General features: G+C 36.2%; 3 pseudogenes across 3 annotated transcripts; 1 reads left to right on the top strand and 2 right to left on the bottom strand.

The window, feature by feature from the left end:
* Positions 1-876: 876 nt before the first annotated feature.
* AT5G28250 lies at positions 877-6,534 on the top strand (annotated as a pseudogene; the record flags this gene model as incomplete). Its single annotated transcript has 18 exons — positions 877-1,743; positions 2,017-2,302; positions 2,374-2,447; positions 2,484-2,612; positions 2,784-2,831; positions 3,101-3,148; positions 3,309-3,356; positions 3,529-3,564; positions 3,725-3,772; positions 4,399-4,446; positions 4,670-4,756; positions 4,843-4,890; positions 4,978-5,034; positions 5,139-5,174; positions 5,302-5,361; positions 5,442-5,513; positions 5,589-5,698; positions 5,817-6,534.
* A 2,919-nt stretch (positions 6,535-9,453) lies between these two features.
* On the bottom strand, positions 9,454-12,821 carry AT5G28253 (annotated as a pseudogene; the record flags this gene model as incomplete). The annotated part of the gene is made up of 1 exon: positions 9,454-12,821.
* Positions 12,822-17,029: 4,208 nt separating this feature from the next.
* Positions 17,030-17,860, bottom strand: AT5G28260 (annotated as a pseudogene; the record flags this gene model as incomplete). Its single annotated transcript has 1 exon — positions 17,030-17,860.
* Positions 17,861-19,411: the final 1,551 nt, after the last annotated feature.

The raw sequence follows: 19,411 nt of genomic DNA on the forward strand, positions 1-19,411 counted from the left end.
GATAATTATAGATTTTATTGGGAACTTAATTTACTTTTATTTAAAAAAATCTCAGGTTTGAGATGATATTGGATATATGTTGCTGGGAACTAAATTTCTTATTATCCCATTTAGTTTTGAAATTAAACTGTTTGTTGTCATATCGTTTGCAAACTCGGTTCATCATTGGGCTTGTGAGAACGTTATCATCACAATGAGAAAAGCGGAAAGCTTCGTATGACCCAACAACATTGTTGAAGGTTTTTCTCCTTTCTTCTCTTTTTTAGTGAATTTGGATCATGTCACGTGAGGAAACAGGAGCTACAATGGTCATTTTAAACAAACAAAAATAATTTAGATTTTATTCGAGATTTTGTTTTGAAATTATTATTAACTTTGTGTTTGTCTTACAATATTGGGTATTGTCAATATATGTACTTAGAAGAATCCGAAATTTATTCTTTGATTTTGCCACTGTTTGTCTTATACTGTTTATGTGGTAAATACTATGCTACCCCTATAATATATTTTCGAAAATCTCATTACCGTTGGACTAGTATTGTGTCAGAAGGCAACATAATCTTTTTGATAGATTTTTTTGGAGAAGCGTGATATAATTATGAACTAAATTGAACTTTTATAGAAAACCGAAGCGGTGTTTCCTTTCTTCTACACTCATCTGTTCACATATTCATTTATTAGAGTCCCAAAGAGAGAGCGAAAGTCTAAACTGCCGTTCATAGAAGGAAATTTGGTGTTCAATCGGATTTTTATTGTTTACCCGGTATACTCCGCTGAGTCTCGATCGTATGGTATGGATTTGATTTTTTGGGTTTTTGATTGATGAATTTCTGTGGTTTTTGCCGATTTATGACAAATCCCCATCTTATTTTGCAGATGGAAGAAGTTGAACTACCTAATCGATTGATTGCCTTTGGAGAAAAACCCTTAGGCAAGAGGGTTAATGTCTACAACAAAATCAAAACTCTTTGCAGCATCATAAACGCACTTGATGACGAAGAGCGGGCATTCATCATTAACAGTTCGCTTGGTGGGTTGATGGATTTTCCGAATAAACCGGCGTTTTCGGCGAGTTATAGTCTATTTTTACTGAGTAGGCAATTGGAAGTTGCTAAACCACATGAAATTTGGATAGTGTACGCTAGTACTCCGGTTAGATTCTCGCTGAGAGAGTTCAAGATCGTCACCGGGCTTCCTTGTGGGAAATACCCAAAGGTTCCAAAAAAGAAGAAGAAAGGAACTACTGGAAAGCAGATCCCTTATTATAGTTCCTTGTTTGGTCTCGAAGAAGATGTAATGGTGGAAAGAGTTATTACGATGCTCAAGAAGAAGGTTGTAACCGATCAGGAAATTAGGTTAAGATATGCATGTTTGGCTCTCGTTGATGGGTTTTTGTTGCTGACCTCTCACTACCCCAAAATTATGAAAGACCACGCTGAAATGGCCGAGGATTTGCAGTGGTTTCTGAAATATCCTTGGGGGCGATTGTCTTTCGAGATGATGACGACTTCCATTAAGGAGAGGGAAGTTGAGCAGCTTGCTACAACTTGCATCACCGTTCAAGGTTTTCTGTACGCATTGCAACTTGTGGTATTGGAAGCAGCACCTGTTATACAGGAAGGGCCTCAAATTGACGAGATCGTTGGTTCTGATTCTGATGTAGACCCCACCGTTGTCGTAGGTCCTCGTCAGGGTGTAGCACTCAAGCTCGGTAATGCCAAGGATGTGGATGCAAAATGCGAGGTAACCCTAACTTGCAGTACAACGTTAATAGATGTGTTAACACCATTCAACTTTTGTTATCGGCGATAATAAATCTGTTAATATTTTACTATATATGCTTAGTGTTTGATAACAAGTTTAATTCTCGGTGACCTCGTATCGCGATAATGTTTTGCATACCGTGTATGTTTTTTATTATTTGTGTACTCGCCATACCGATATACTTAGCTGATAAGCATGTGGTTAACGCGCTGCTAATTTTTTTTGCCGTTGGTTCATCCTATTTGGCTGCAGGCTTATGTTGATCCTATCATATATCCCGATTCCCGGATGAATCCATCGGAAGACTTATCTTGGTCAGATGATGAAGATGACGTTAGGGTGGAGAATTTGGTGAAGATGGCGGAAGAAGGGAAGGCATTTTCGAATAAAATGTTTGGTGGGGGGTGTATCCCATCTGAGGTTGTTGTTGCAGTGAAAAAACCCAAGAGAGGTGGCAAAGCAAAAGTAGTTCGTGGCAGGAAAGGTACAAAAACTGGTAGGAACACTGTTGGGCTCAGGAGGAAGCAGAAAATTCCCGGTGTAGATGAAAGGGAAGGGTTTGATTGTCTAGATGCTAACGCTTTATTCACTAGTTTTTGGAAAATCTAGTTGTCGATACTCGAACTTCAACGGCTTCTGCAGCAGCAGGCAATGGTACCAAACCTAACCCCGAAGCTGCTGATGTCGAAGAAAATACCAATCTTGTTCCTAGCCCGTAGGAGTCCAACAATGAAACAGCTTCTGGAGATCAGGAATCAAATCCCCCTCCTAGCTACTCCCGACCATTGCATTCTGATTTCAACCTTCCGTCTTTTCAAGGAGACCAAGCAATATCCACCATCGACGACGTTGTTTCTTTTTACAATGCTTCTGATCTTCAGGACGATCCGATAGAGGAAAGAACTATTTTTCAAAAATAGGTCCGAGGGCAGTGTATTATTTTTAAATTACATGCTAACATTTTAAACTGCTAATGTTTGGTATATTTCCCTAATATGTAGTCAACGTATTATTTGTAGGGCGACAGTAATATGGGAGATGACACTAACACAGGCGTGGGCGGGCAGGTTGGGTTTTCATTGCTCGAATACCCATTTAATACCGCTTGTTAGGTGGAAACGTTGATTAGGTTATATGATATAACCATATAGTTATTCGATAATATGTGTAATAGACTGTCGGGGCAAACTATGGTTAAGTCAACTCGATAACTGTTTTGTTAATGTTTAGCTTTAACATTATTTATTGTTTACGCTAGGTTGTTGGGGGAGTCATATGTTATGGCGCAAAATATATTGTTAACTGTCAATTTATCTTATTCTCGTCTTTGTTGTAGTCTGACGCGGAGATTGCAGACAACACCGCCACAGTCGTGGATGTCCAGGTTAGTTCTGTTTTGGTAATAAATATATAAGATAACTATTTTGTTAGTGTTTAGCTTTAACATTATTTATTGTTTACGCTAGATTGTTGGGGGAGTCATATGTTATGGCGCAAAATATATTGTTAACTGTCAATTTATCTTATTCTCGTCTTTGTTGTAGTCTGACGCGGAGATTGCAGACAACACCGCCACAGTCGTGGATGTCCAGGTTAGTTCTGTTTTGGTAATAAATATATAAGATAACTATTTTGTTAGTGTTTAGCTTTAACATTATTTATTGTTTACGCTAGATTGTTGGGGGAGTCATATGTTATGGCGCAAAATATATTGTTAACTGTCAATTTATCTTATTCTCGTCTTTGTTGTAATCTGACGCGGAGATTGCAGACAACACCGCCACAGTCGTGGATGTCCAGGTTAGTTCTGTTTTGGTAATAAATATATAAGATAACTCTTTTGTTAGTGTTTAGCTTTAACATTATTTATTGTTTACGCTTGGTTGTTGGGGGAGTCATATGTTATGGCGCAAAATATATTGTTAACTGTCAATTTATCTTATTCTCGTCTTTGTTGTAGTCTGACGCGGAGATTGCAGACAACACCGCCACACTCGTGGATGTCCAGGTTAGTTCTGTTTTGATAATAAATATATAAGACCGATGTGCTGGGTAGGCTAATATGTTATGGTTTAAATATATTGTTAACTATTATAAGTCTCCTTACCTGTGTACAAATAACTGCTTGTTTGTGTCAATATATTGTTTTGTTAACTTGATAACTGATAAGTTATTATAATAATTGTTTTGTTATCATGTACCTTTATCTTTTTTTATTTTAAACTTATCGTAAGAACTTTTTTGTGGAGCCATAATCCGATAATTGTTTTGTTAGGGTGTATATTTATCAGTTATTTATGTTTTACTTTTCGGTGCTGGGGAGACATAATTTGTAGTTTACCCCTCCTAAATTTTAACAGCCGAATTCCAATTTTTCTTATTCACGTCTTCGTTGTAGGCCGACGCGGAGATCGCATACAACACCGCCACAGTCGTGGACGCCTAGGTGAGTTATGTTTTTTAAATAATTTTTTTAAGCCCGATCTGCTGCATATGCGAGTATATTATGGCGCAAATATATTGTTAACTGGTAAAAGTCTCCTTATATGTGTACAAATAACTGTTTTGTGTGTGACCCTATATTTATTTTAAAAATTTACTGTTACCATTTTGCAATATTCGTATGCGTTGTAGGGCGACATTGAAATGGGAGACGACACTACCACAGTCGGTGGTGACCATGTCTCTCTTTTTTGTTTAATTAATCTTTTTTACCGCTGCTCATTTTAGTCCTCAATTGAAATTTGGATGTATATTTGTTATTTGGTAAATAACTTATCCGATAACATTAATAACAAAATATGAGGCGATAACATATTGGTTATCAGTTGATAGATTACTATAACGTATTCTTCAGATTAGGGCGCTAACATATATTTTTCTCGGCAATCAAATTTTTATTTAGGATATGAACCGTCCCTCCGCAACTCGTGTGTTAGAACACACCCCAGAAGACTCAAATGTCCATCCGTTGTCGTATGTTTCAATTGAGGTTAGTTGTTTTATGTTCTAATTGGTTAATTATTTGCCTATTAAGCCCCACCTCACAGGTTTTTGGCGCTTTGTTTAACAATTGAGGAACTTCTCGTTGGTGTTGAACCAACTCCTCAAAGAGGCCAGGTAAAGGTGAGCATTTTTACCCAACTGTTAATCTTAGTTGTTAGTTCTATCGTTATATGCAAAATAATAAACTATCTCAATGGTACCTTTCAGGGTAACGACGATTTCCCCTTGCATTCCTCCCAACTACAGTCTCGTGCCAGCGAGGAGGTTGGTTAGCAGTTTATTATTTTGTTAGCACACGATTGGAATATTTATGGTCATTTTCAAATTTTTCTGTACTCGTTATTTAAATGTGTGTGTTTTTTATGCAGCCCCTTGCAGATGTGTCTAAAGTAGCCTCGAGTCAAGTAATTTGTATCTATAACTATAAAGCCAAATGTATATTACCCTATAAGTATATTTTTGCTACGATAAACATATAGTTAACGGTAATTGGATGTTGGGCATCTAGTCACCAATTTAAATTTCTTACAGATTGGTGATGTCGCTGCTAGAGAGACTAGTTTGTCACCTACTCATCGGGATTCTGATGAGGTACATTTTCTTGTCCTCTGCTGGATGTAAACTACCTACTACATGTTAACATTTTTATTTTGTTTTTAATCATGTTTTAGGACTTTACAACACCCCCACCTTCAAACCCGTCTGCTACAAAAGCAGCCATTGGGACTGTACCCGATGTTGAGGTGAACAAAGGAAGGAAAAGTTAAATACCTAGGACTCTGTCTAGCAAATTAGATGGGCGGTTCCACTTTGACAAGAAAACCAAGCTGCTTGTTGGTCACCCGTCCCCTTTGCTGAGCGTCGGTGAGGTTGTTACCGATCCAGAAGAACGTTATCAACGTTCTCTGTCTAAAATCAGAGGGAAAAGGTAACAATATTACATTTTAAGCTTGTTATCAAATAAATGGTACATTATTTTCAATTGTACAAGGTAAGATGTGTGGCTGTTACTGGTATGTTTTTTTAAAAATTTCATGGTTTTGCAGTTTCATTAGCATTGTTGGTGAAGTTTCCCTATCAGCCAAAAAGATCTTTGACATTATTGAGAGGAAAAAACAGTTCACCAGCAAGGTCATGGACGCTCTTATTAAATTTAGTAGGCATCTTTTAAGGACTGACGATATTGATGGTGAGAAGCTAAGGGTAGATGTGCTTGGTTCCAAGTTTGTTTCACAACTGACTAGGCTCTTTTTAAAGTTTTCCAAAACATCCCCGCCCGAAGATTTCATTTTCCCCGCAGTCCTTGTTGAACTACTTATGGGTGTCGGCGAGGCAGATCGTGTAAGATTGTTTGATGAGGCGGATTTTGTGTACATGCCATTCAATTTCGACAAAAAACATTGGGTGGCATTGTGTGTTGATCTCAAGGCGCACAAGATCACAACTCTTGATTCTAATATTCAGCTTCGCAAAGACTCAGCGATGTGTGCCGAACTCCAGCCGCTTGCTGCTATGCTCCCTTACCTCTTCAAGCAGGCAAACTCGTCCAGGGATCCCATCTCGTTACACCCTTTCTCGATTGATCGCCTGCATGGTATACCTCAGGTCACATCGTCCTTTGATTCAGGCGTTTTCTCGGTGTTTCTCATTCACGCCCATGCCGCTGGTGGGATCGAGGAGTGTGTGAATTTTGATGTAGCTGCCTTGGATCAAGAAGCTAAGAAACTTGTCTCGACCATAATACTTGTTGGTGTTGCTTCATAACTTCAAAGTTATCGAACTATTTCGTATCAGAACTCTGTGTTTATGACCTGTTTTGTTTTGCTATTTGGTTATGGTCCCCCGGATGGGTTCTTTTATTATGGTGATGGTTTATTTTGGCTTATATCGGTTTGCCACCGAAAACTTGGGTAATGGTATGAACACGTAATCATTTTATTAACATTGTCTTCATATTAGAATCATATTAGACACTAATTGTAAAATTGTTTTATTAGCCGAGAACGCAGTTTTAAACTGTCGTTGTTAACCCATATAATACCCCGTAGTCGCTAATATTAGTGTTACTTGATATCGCGAATTCATAGCTGTTGACAAGTTTTCTATTATATTTTAAATTGTCGTGGATAAAATACGTTTTAAGAAACAAAAACAATGTTAAGGACTAACTTATAAATTAACACAATTTATAAACAATATTCTACATTTAGTGTCATTATTATTCGGTTGGAAGAATTATCGTAGTAACCTATAAATTATTCAGTCAGCGCTAATATTACTGTTACTTGATATCGCAGACTCATAGTTGTAGACAAGTTTTATATATTTTATTCTGTCGTCGTTAACATTAGTGTTACTTGATATCGCGGTCTGATATCAGTAGACAAGTTTTATATTAGGTTCTATCATTAATACATATATTGTATATTACTTGTACTCTTACATGATAACACAAATATTATATATTCTTTAAATTTTGTGTTTTTTCCCAGTCTTATTAATCTTGTTCTCTTACTAGGTAACTTATATTTTATTCAGTCAACGCTAATATTACTGTTACTTGATATCGTGGACTCATAGCTGTAGACAAGTTTTATATAATTTTCTAAAATATCGTGTTGATATTGACGTAGTTATTTTTAAGTTTGTGTGTTTTATTTATCTTGTTCACTTACTAGGTAACTTATATTTTATTCTGTCATTGTTAACATTAGTGTTACTTGATATCGCGGTCTATTATCAGTAGAATGTTTTTATATTAGGTGCTATCATTAATACATATCTCGTCTATTACTTTTACTCTTACATGATAACACAAATTTTATACATTTTTTAAAGTTTGTGTTTTTTCCCGAGTCTTATTAATATTGTTCTCTTACTAGATAACTTATATTTTATTCTGTCGTCACTAATATTAGTGTTACTTGATATCGCGGTCTGATCTTAGTAGACAAGTTTTATATTAGGTGCTAACATTAGTACAGTAAACCTGTTAACACAAGTTTTTTACATTCTTTAAAGTTTGTGTTTTTTCCGAGTCTTATTAAATCTTGACCTCTTACTAGGTAACTTATACTTTATTCTGTCCTCGCGAATATTAGTGTTACTTGATATCGCGGTCTAATATCAATAGACAATTATAATAATATTTTCATGTTTCATTACCCACTAACCTAGTTATTAACCGATTTCTATTGGGTAAAAAGTTATCATATATTTTCATGCAAGTCACCGTAGCATGTATCTATTATTATAATTGCTTATAAATATGCATATAACACAAATATTATACAGTTGTTACTAATTCAAGTTGTAGATGTTAACATTGATTCATACGATTATTAGCACATATATTACCTGTTAACACAAGTTTTACACATTCGTTAAAGTTTGTGTTTTTTTCTTCTGTTATTAATCTTGTCCTCTTACTATGTAACCCATATTTTATTTTGTCGTCGCTAATATTAGTGTTACTTGTTATCGCGGTCTGATATCATCAGTAGACAAGTTTTATATTATATTTGTCTTGGATAAAAAGTTATCATATATTTTCATACAAGTCACCGTAGCATATATCCATTATTATAATTGCTTATAAATATGCATATAACACAACTATTATATAGTTGTTACTAATTCAAGTTGTAGATGCTAACATTGATTCATACGATTATTAGCACATATATTACCTGTTAACACAAGTTTTACACATTCGTTAAAGTTTGTGTTTTTTCTTCTGTTATTAATCTTGTCTTCTTACTATGTAACCCATATTTTATTTTGTCGTCGCTAATATTAGTATTACTTGTTATCGCGGTCTGATATCAGTACACAAGTTTTATATGATATTTGCCTTTTTCCATACCCGCTAACCCAGTTATTAACAGAGTTTTGTATGGGGTTATCATATATTTTCATACAAGTCACCTTAGTACGTATCTATTATTATAATCGCTTATAATTATGCATGTAACACAACTATTATACAGTTGTTACCAATTTAAGTTGTAGATGCTAACATTGATTCATATGATTATTAGCACATATATTATCCCGTACTCAGTAATGTTCATTTTATTGGATAATGTTGTATCATACTTTTCTAATAATGTGTGTGTACCATTGCCTCATAAGATTTATTGATTTCCATTGTAACATGTTTGTTACGCTCCGGTTACGAATATTGACTTAGCTGGGTTTAGCTATTTAACATCGTAAACAAAAGTACTAAACAATATTATAGCATTTAACCGAAGGTTTAACATAATTTATCACATGCATACAAGGAGGTTTGATGGGAATCGCCCCCGATCGTAATATTACATTCTTAGGATCAGATTCCGTACGTATATACAGCGAAAATTTCCTGATCCTTCTTCATTATTTATCATACATTCTCAGTTTCCAACTTTCATGGTACCATCCTTTCAAACCTCCTTTTACTCAAAAAACTTCTTTCAGTCGCCAAAAAACCACTCCGAGTTGTAGCTATGGACCCTACACATAATTACTTGTGTTGGTACCATGGATGGAGATGTTCATCAATTATTAATAATATTTGCTAAAATTAATGTTACCGTTATCGGTCTCCTGCACGTTGCCCTATTATGTCCCATTGTCCTGCATCTGGAGCAACGTTTTGATGATTTTTTCTGGACATAAATAACATCCACATTAGCTCTATATCTTATTGTTATATATATCCGTTAATAACAATGTTACCTTGAACTCTTCCCTAGAGAATAGTCTTCTCTTACGCGGCCTTCCCGGTGGCCTACGAACGTAAGGTGGCGCAAGTTTTCCGCCTCTGACATTACTGGGGGAAGGAGTCAGTGTATCCATGTCGTGGACGGGCATGATTACTCCTCTGTACGCCAATCTCAGATATGGGACGGTGTGGTGGACGCCTACCATTGTTTCGACACAGATTCCTTCTTTTATCACTGCTGCTATGGCATGAGAACACGAAATCGTTAACAGTTGGAATTCTATGAATGTGCCTGTCCTTTCCCAAAGGTTAACCGCAAACGTTGAATCTTTTCTCTCTTGCACTTCATAAAATGCATCTCCTATTTTAATTACGAGATATCCTGCTCCTTTTCAAAATTTTCAATGACCATCTCATTCACCTTAGGGGCAAAAGATTCCCCTCGTGTTGTGCAGCTTTTCGCCTGAGGGCAAACCATGTAACAAGTGTGATTCGCATAGTCTTTAAGAGAGAAATTACCGGATAACCCCTTGCCATGGTTAAGACATTGTTTAGCGACTCTGCTATGTTGCTTGTCATGAAATTATACCTATCTCCCACAAACTGCGAGCGCGTCCAATGCTCAAACCTAATGTCTTCGAGGTAATTAGTACATTCTGGGTGCATAGCTCTTATCTCAGCAAAGATGCGATTGAAGTCGCTTGGCCGGTAAGCTTGGGCTGCAGTGGCGACCAAAAAGCTCAACCCTTCCGACTTGAATATTGAGACTATGTTCCTCTTTTAGATGGACAACGCATACCGCGCGTGAAGACATCGGATAAACCTGTACATTAGCGATAATGTATCAGTGTTATGATACATACTTACTCAAGGTAAAGTAACATTTACGAGATAGCCACGAAATTAGGGGATTAACTATATATATATCGATGTAATAGTATAATTATTGGGGTTCGGTATATAACTTACCTTCTGTATGCTTGCATAAATCGATGAGTGCCTGTCTAAAACGAACACCAAATCCGGATCATCTGGGATGGCGTCCGTGAGCCTCTCCATGAACCATGTCCACGCATCGTCATTCTCGATGTTCACTATCCCAAAAGCAATGGGAAAGACTTTGAAATTGGCATCTTGAGCGCTTGCAACAATTAAGCAGCCACCGTATCGGCCCCTCACATGCGTTCCATCAATCACTATCACCTTTCTCATATAAGAATATCCTTGTACAGCTGTATCTAGGGCAAAAAGCAATTACCTGAATTGCTCCACACCTTTCTTATCTTTCTCCGTATCAAGGGCAACTAGAGAGTTAGGGTTTGTTTCCAGAAGAAGCATGAAATAAGGCTGGATCAAAGCGTAGCTGCCCATCACCGAATCTATCGCATTATCCATAGCTATTTCTCGAGCCCTCCATGCCTTCCAGTACGAGACATTTAGGCTGAACTCATCCCGGAGCATCTTCCTCAACTCGTTAGGCCTTGGCCTCCTACCAACCCCAAGATACTTTGTTCTCATCAGTTTCCCAGTCACAGCTGTAGATGCTTGTTTGTGAAAGTCTCCTCTGGTGTCTACACTGCAGGTGTGATGTTGACTTGCACATTTTATCTTGAACCGGTCACTATCCTCCAATTTTGTCGCATAAACACGCCACAGGCATGTATGACTTACGCACACAGCGAGGACAATGTTAGGGCAAGACTTGGCGGTAATGAAGTGAAACTTTCGCCGTATCGCATGTATTGCAAGTTTTGTTGCACAGTCTTGTTTATTCTTGAACAATCTACCATATGGAAGATATGTTAATGTTTACCGAGGTAAATACCCGAATTACTCTTAATATCTTAGCGTCTGACCTAATGGTACTATACTATATCGTCTGATATAAATGTCATATATTATCATTAAAATTTGTAGATACATTAAAACTTAGGTGCCAATCCATTTTATATCCTAACATGTTTTACCTTCTTCTCCCGGATCGTCAAAATATGGTGGGGCGTCCTTGTCACACAACACGGTTGGCACTGGTGTTTCTTTCAAATATATATCTGCCAACCTCCGGCGAACATGGGTATTTAACTCAGTAACTTATTTTTGAGTTGCAACAACCTCCCCCCTAACAATGTTGTTGACTATACTCATTTTTGGTGTATTTATGGGTGCCATACGCAGCGGTCCGTCGGGGTCTGATTAGTAGTGTGCCACATCGGCTTCACCTGTGTATATGAATAAGAAGACCGTTATCAGATTGTTTCCTTTTTGTTACAAGTCAACATGTATGTTTTTCGATAATGTGCACTGTATTTGATAACTTACCTATCCTGGCCAAACAATTGTTACTAGATATTTCATCTTCGTCCATTAGATCCTCACTAGAGAAGCTTATACTATTCGACGGTGTCTTGAATGTCGAGTCAGTTGAAGATAACGCCACTATTGATACCACGTCAAGAGCTGGGTCCGCATTGCCAAGTGTAAGACGAATGGCTTCCTCCGGGTTTGAACTTGTTTGCCTTCTAACCTCGTTATCCTTAGCATTAGCCGGAGTCATGTCGAGTTATCCTACCATAGAGCCAGCCAGTCGTATTTCTCTTTCCTGCATCTCTCTCAGCATTACTGCCTGTTGGGTTTTCCTCCAAACTGCGAACTCCAAGTCCTTAATGCTCTTATCGTCCAAGACACGTTCTTTCCCTTTAGCGGTTGCACTTGGTTGGCCTTGGGATATGGTTCTTGGTGCGACGTTTCCTACACTAGTCTCCCCCGTATTTTCTCGGATAGTTATACCCCCACTCCTTACTATGTGGGTTACTACACCATACTTGTCAAGTCCGAGATCACCAATCACACTATTACCAGCGACGTTACCAAATAACATTCTCGTTACCGCCGAATCCTAAGCTGCTCTTGTTTCACTGCTATTCCAATACTTATCGGATATCGCTTCCGAGGTCATACCTCCTATATCTAAGACGCTTCGGTAGGAATTTACTGTTGATGCCCCCAACATCTTTCGTATGGTCTTGACCTTTAGGTGAACTTCCTCTAGATCAGATCGAATCGCCATAAACAAAGTCATATCCTCGTCATCGAGAATATGGATCGGGTTTGCCCTCTGCCAATCTGGGCCCATCATCCATTGCGACCATTGGTATGATAGCTCAACTTCATCTTCCGACTGGAGTGATAATCTTTCCTTCACAGCGTCAACAACTTTAGCGAACGGGTCTCTTTCCCAGATTTTTACCGCCAAGCATAACCCATCTAACTCGGCGACGTGTTCATAGCATCCAGACTCATCTCTTTTCCACTCTACTCGAACCAGTCTAACAACCATCGCCATAGTTCCTGTCGATAATCATCCATAATTGTAGTGTTAGCGTTCGAATGAGACAAAATTTTCAAACCCTAAGTTAGGGTGTACTATTTATTACACTCTACATATGATGAACAAAGTAACTTGAGAATTAACTTCTTACCTGAAACTTCAATTACTCTAATCTTGTTATCATCGCCTTAGTAAATGCAGATATTTTCCGTTATGTGTTTTCAGTTTTGTTGTTGAAGCAACATTGATAGGGGTGTAATAAATAGCCAAACACGCAAACCGAATTATATCCCCCCTCATCATTACGATTCTCGTACTGTAAGTTACACCGGCGGATTTTTTTGCAGGTTTTGTCGACTCATTAAATGCGAGATATCCGAAAATCTTTTATCTTCCCACTACGCGTATCCTTAGCAATAGGGCTAAATCAAGCATATTCGTTTTGCATGTTTTCTTCTACCTAAATATTTCTTTTACATGTACACTTCCTTAATTAAATCACGGTGGAAGTACATATATTTAACTCACCCTACAATATTTGTATTTGTAGTAAGTATATATAATAGATGATAACCTTTACTCATTTAAATTAGTGTGTGTCATTTATTGATTGGTACAAATTATTTCACCTTAGTTACTATTTATCGGAACCTTAAATATTCAGAAAAAGACAAACATGTGAATAATTATTGAATTAGACCAGAAAATATTATACCAGAACACTTATATAACTTACATGCATGCATGAATTAGAAATAATAAATAAATAATAGATATGCTATTAAAATTTTATATGACTATAATGATTGATGTAGGGAAAAGGGTCTTTTTCAATTCGAACTATTTAAAAAATGTGTTTTTCAACCTGAACAAATTCTTAATGCTGATTTATACCTGAACACATCAAAAAATTTAAAAACCTACCTGAACTGTTGATATAGTGCAAAATTAGAAGTCAACGTTAACAGATGTTAGTCAACGTTAACGATTGCTGACTCAGCTGACACATGTGCATTGACATGGCATATTACAGAAACGACGCCGTTTTTGTCATTTTGAATTCAAATTTTTTTAATTTTTTTTTGTATAATCACGGACTCGAACCTGAGATCCTTCCACATATTCTATTAGTCGTTACCATTGAGACACTAACATTTTTAATGTTTTTGTAATTCTAACATTTTATATAGATCAATAAAGCATAAGAAGTCACTAAATCATAAAAAGGACACAAGATAAAACTAAATCCAAGGAAACAAAATTTAAAACTAAAGACTCAGCATTTCCAACATAAGAGTTTTTTAAAAAAACTTCTCAACATAAGAGTTATACAAATTTAAATCCGAAGACACAACATAACCATCATAAGAGTTACTAAGAAGACATAAAAATCAAGACCATTGTAAGAGTTGCTACTTGTCCCAAAAAATTCAGAAAAACCCTACACCAAACCGGAAAGAGTCGGATGTGTTGTTTCCTTATCACCAAACCTGAAAATAGATCAATCTTGTATTGGTTGACTTGCTTGTGTTGCTCGACTTGATCCTTCTTCTGCATTAGTGTTTGAAGTCTTCTTCTTCCTTGGTGGCATATACTTCTCTACTCCAATATTATGGCACTTTGAAGCATTGTGATCAGAATGCCCACATCGACGACAATGCATAATTCTTTTCTCTCTACTGAGTTTCTTCTTCTTTGAAGGTATGTAACCTTTCTTAATTCTCATAAACAAAGTATGTAACCTTTCTGAATTCTCATAAACCCTGATGGCTTGATCTTATTTTTCTATTAATTTCCTTATTTATTTGTTTAAATTCAATTAAAATTTATTCGGTATATAGAATTAAGATCACTTTCACAGCAGAATTTCAATTGATTTTGTTTGCTTGCTTGTAATTTTGATGTGGTCTAAATTACTAGCATTTGTTTTCTTCTTCTCTTTGGTTTTTACGTACAAATCCATTGTTATAACCTTCTAATACACAAACTAATTAACTTTTACTTATACTAATATTTGTAATCGATAAACAAACAATAGTTAGAAAAAACTTAATTTTTGAGATATACTAGAAGGGCTATATTAATATCTATTCCCAAAGATGAGAATATTAGGTATTCATGCATGAAAACTGAGAAATTAACCTTTTCTTTTTTCGACTAATTTATGACGAAAAAGCTTCCACAAAATCGAAATAACGATAACAGTTTATAGCATAGGTCCAACAACATTAAATGCTAAAGATATTTTGGAATATATTTCCCGCCGGAATTGGAATAAAGATATTGTAAATGATTACTGATATGTATGGGGTTGCAGGTATATCGAATATATACGTTGGTCGGTTTATTAGCATTGTATCCTCTTTCCTTCAATAACCCACATCTATCACACTAAATAGCTTAGCCTCCGACAACTTTAATGCAAGAGGAAGATAAACACAAAGAGAAATCTAAGCTGAAAAGTAAAAGTAAAAATTATGAGTATTACGTATATTATTGTTAATGATAACAAGAGTGATATTTTTACTTTAGGGTTTCATAGATATGAATAACAAGAACGCTAACAAATTTGTTATTGCCGAAACTCCAGCAGGTGAAAATGGTGTTCGCGGTGAGATTGGTCCCTAGGAATGGAAAAACTATGAAAACGGCTCGCAAATGGATGGGTTTGCACTAGGAGTCCGACTGCGTGAGCAAAATGGGTTTGCCAAAGTGGTAATTATGGCGGTAAAAGAAAAGTTAGCGCTGGGTTATGAAGACAATATCGAGTTAACATATCAGTGGCCACTGTGGATGATGGGCCCTGATTGGAAACGAGCAAACCCAATCGATATATTAGACGATGATGACATGACCCTGTTCATGGCGATTAGGGCCGATCTAGATGAAGTGCATCTGCAAGTAAAGATTATACGAGGTGGGAATGTTCGAAACGTTAATAGTTATCGGAGTAACATGGATCTAAGTGGCCTAAGTTCAAAAGAAATATAGGAAAAATACTAGAATAACGCAAAAACGAGGGCTGTATGGGGAACCGAACTAACAATGTTGATGCGTAACAATTTAGATGAAAACTAATAACTATAGTCTTGAGTATATTGTAGTAAATATTATCAGCTAATGATAATATCGGACACTATTACAATTTAGAGAAGTATATATTTTCATCTCAATAACATTAGTCGATAATTTAGATATCAGCTAATAGTATACCTGTTTCAGGTGACGCAAACGGTATGAAAACAATGGGGAAAGACAATGAGATGACTATAAGTAAAGGCAAGGAGCAGCACAACACGTATTGAGGGGTTACCATAAGAGACAACATGGATATTACATCTGGGACTACCAGCAAAAGTAACACAACCAGGGGCAAGTACAAGCTTGAAAGGAAAAGAGAAAGTTATTGATGACGAGGAGAGGGAAAGAGATTGTTTATTTGAGATGTGGCGAACAAATCAACAAAAAGAAACGTGGCGAGATATGTGTGTAACACAAATGACCTTGTGAGGAACTCAAACAAATACAACAAAAAGTGTGCGGCAAAGAGAAAACAGCGAGGGCCCTAGATTTCGGAAGTGGCCATTAGGCAAAAAGAGATCCAAATGAAAATTTGCGCCTGACTCTTGCAAGTGCATAAACACATGTTGTTGGGCCAAAAGTGGTGCCCTATCTTCTAGCGATTCAACCTTCGGAACGCTAACCTCGCTTTCCACAAGCATTTGTTTTTGTAGCGAAGACCTAATGGATGATACTGACTCATCGACCAACAATAGCTTATCGGTCATAGGTGAGTTATCTAATCATTCATATATTATCCGATAATTATCTTATGCGTTATTAACAATTATTCAATCTTTTTAACTTTTAACTGTAGGTGACGAAACACTAGTACACTTTTACTCTGATCCTGATAGCCCACTCATTATGGATCCTCAACCCATCACAATGATTGATAAAGTCAAAGGTCTAATTATAGAGGACGAATTATCCACTAAAGAGATAGGAACAGATTCAACTAACACAAGAGTATCAGAGGTATCGAGGTATAATGATAGGGGACAAATTACCCACTAAAGAGATAGGCGATAACTTGATTAAATTGAAAAGAACTTAGTGATTAACAATAGAGTTATCGAAAACTATGTTGGTAAATGTTAACAAAGTTAATCGATAAGAGTATTACCGAACATTTCTCATCCAACTCTTTAGCATTCTCGAGCTTAAAGGAAGGACTCTCGAGGGACCTCTTCAACATCGTCTTCTGCGCCTTTATATTCAGACTCAATTGTCTCATCAATTACAAGCCCTTCTTGAATAGATTGAGCTGCCTGTAAGATAACCAATTGTCGAGCGTACAACAACCCCTGAACAACGAAACACGTACTTGCTAATTGTTCAATTTCCCTCTCTTTTATTGACTTAATCATCATCTCGAAAGTGGAACAGCCCCAGGGATAAGCAAGAAATGCACCCACATCGTCAGCCATTTTAGCGTGCGCCTAAACAATTTTAGGATAATGAAAGGTAACGACAAGGAAACCGTCGACGATAGCTAAGCAAGCACATCAGATCCTCATACCGGAATTTGAGACATTCTTTCTCTTCAACATCATAATAACCCAATCCATGGTAACATCTTCTTCAAGCCTAATAAACTTAATGTAAAATGGAATTGTCTTCTCCGTAGTGTCTTTCTTCTTCTTCATCTTCAAGCTCGAATACTTCCCACATGGTAATCCAGTAACGATATTAAATTCTCTCAAAGAAAAACGAATAGGAGTACCCGCAAATAACACCCAAATTTTGTTTGGCTTCGCCACCTCCAACTGTCTACCTAATATAAAAATTCCAAAGCTCACGGACCAGTCGGGTTTGTTAGGAAACTCCAACAGGCGACCGAAAGGAGATCGAGAAAGGTACTACAGTTCACCATTGTCGAGGGCGTTGAAGATACCGCATTGATTATTCATCTTCTAATAAACATTAACTTTCTCGCCGCGAGGTTCTTCGCCAAAAGCTAACAGACGTGGAGGGAGAGGAATCGAAGGCATCGTTTCTAGAAAAAAGGATAAACCCTAGTAAAACAACACAAGAGATGTAGTCGAAATAAAAATCAAAGAGGAAAAATTTAGATTGATTACCAGAACAAGTCGTGAGGAACAAAACCCAGATTTGAGAGATAAACTTTTGCTCGAAAAACAGAAATATATAATACAAGAATTTTGGGGAGTCGTTTCTTATTTCCTTCTGCCTCAAAACGCTGTCTCTCATCTTCATATAGGATCGAAAAAGATGACTGTTCGTTAACCGGGAAAGAAAAAAAAACAAATATAAAATACACAATTCCCAAAACAATATCTACATAAAATCTTCTCATACCGTCTACAATAATATCGCTCTACTCTCTATAATTGACTAAATTGATAACATAGGGATACATGCGTAAACAAAATGTTAACAGTAGTGAGGGAACACTAGAAATTGAAGAGAGTGAATTATCGAGTCGTCTGAGCATATCGAGTGATATTTTTCATACTAAAAGCTTGGTACATCAATCATGATAGTAAATATAATTAATTGTAGTCATTCTTATTTAAATATGATTTTTATTATTACTTTTAAATGAATCTATTATAAATGATTGATTTCTCTCTCTTTCTTTTATTAATTATAAGAAATATATTCACCACATCGGAAAAAACATTTTTGTAATTTTTGAAATGTTTAACAAGGATATAAAAAATTCATTTTCTACAGGTATCTACAAAATCACAAATACAGAGACTTGGACCACCCTTTAGAAAAGTGTGTAAGCCTTTTTCACTTTAGGTGTTAAATAGTGTTAATTGTAGTCATTCTTATTTAAATATTATTTTTGTTATTACTTTTAAATGAATCTATTATAAACGATTGATTTCTCTCTCTTTCTTTTTTTAATTATAAGAAATATACTCACTACATCGAAAAAAACATTTTTGTAATTTTTGAAATGTTTAACAAGGATATAGAAAATTTATTTTTTACAGGTATCTACAAAATCATAAACACAGAGACTTAGACCACCCTTTAGAAAAGTGTGTAAGCCTTTTTCACTTTAGGTGTTAAATAGTGTGGAAGACATTAGTTGTAAGTCTTTATATGATATAATTCCTTTGTTCCATCAAATGTGATGTCTAATAGATATTCAATGTCTGACACAATCAGAAGATTGTAATATTAAACACTAATCTTATAATTATACGAAACAACATATCATTGGTTTAAGTCCATACAAAACAGAAAAAGACATCAAACTCAAAACAGACGTACACAAACTAAACTAATAAAACATTAAATCAAAGACTTATCTTGTAAAGTAATTCAAGCGGCCTTCAGCCATATCCCTCCATGAATAAGCTTCGTCACATTAAACTGGTAGGCTTCCTTCGAATCTCTAATAACTGGATAACTTAACAAAAAAATAAAAAATAATTAAAAAAAACAAGAATAAACTTGTAAAATAAAAGTGAATTGATCTATTTGCGTTAAATAATTAATTTTTTCTCCACCCTTAAATAGATTGTACAATCAAGACTGAATGTGATGCATCTTATTATCGACGC

The sequence above is a fragment of the Arabidopsis thaliana genome, chromosome 5, assembly GCF_000001735.4.
Source record: "Arabidopsis thaliana chromosome 5, partial sequence".
Lineage (NCBI taxonomy): Eukaryota > Viridiplantae > Streptophyta > Magnoliopsida > Brassicales > Brassicaceae > Arabidopsis > Arabidopsis thaliana.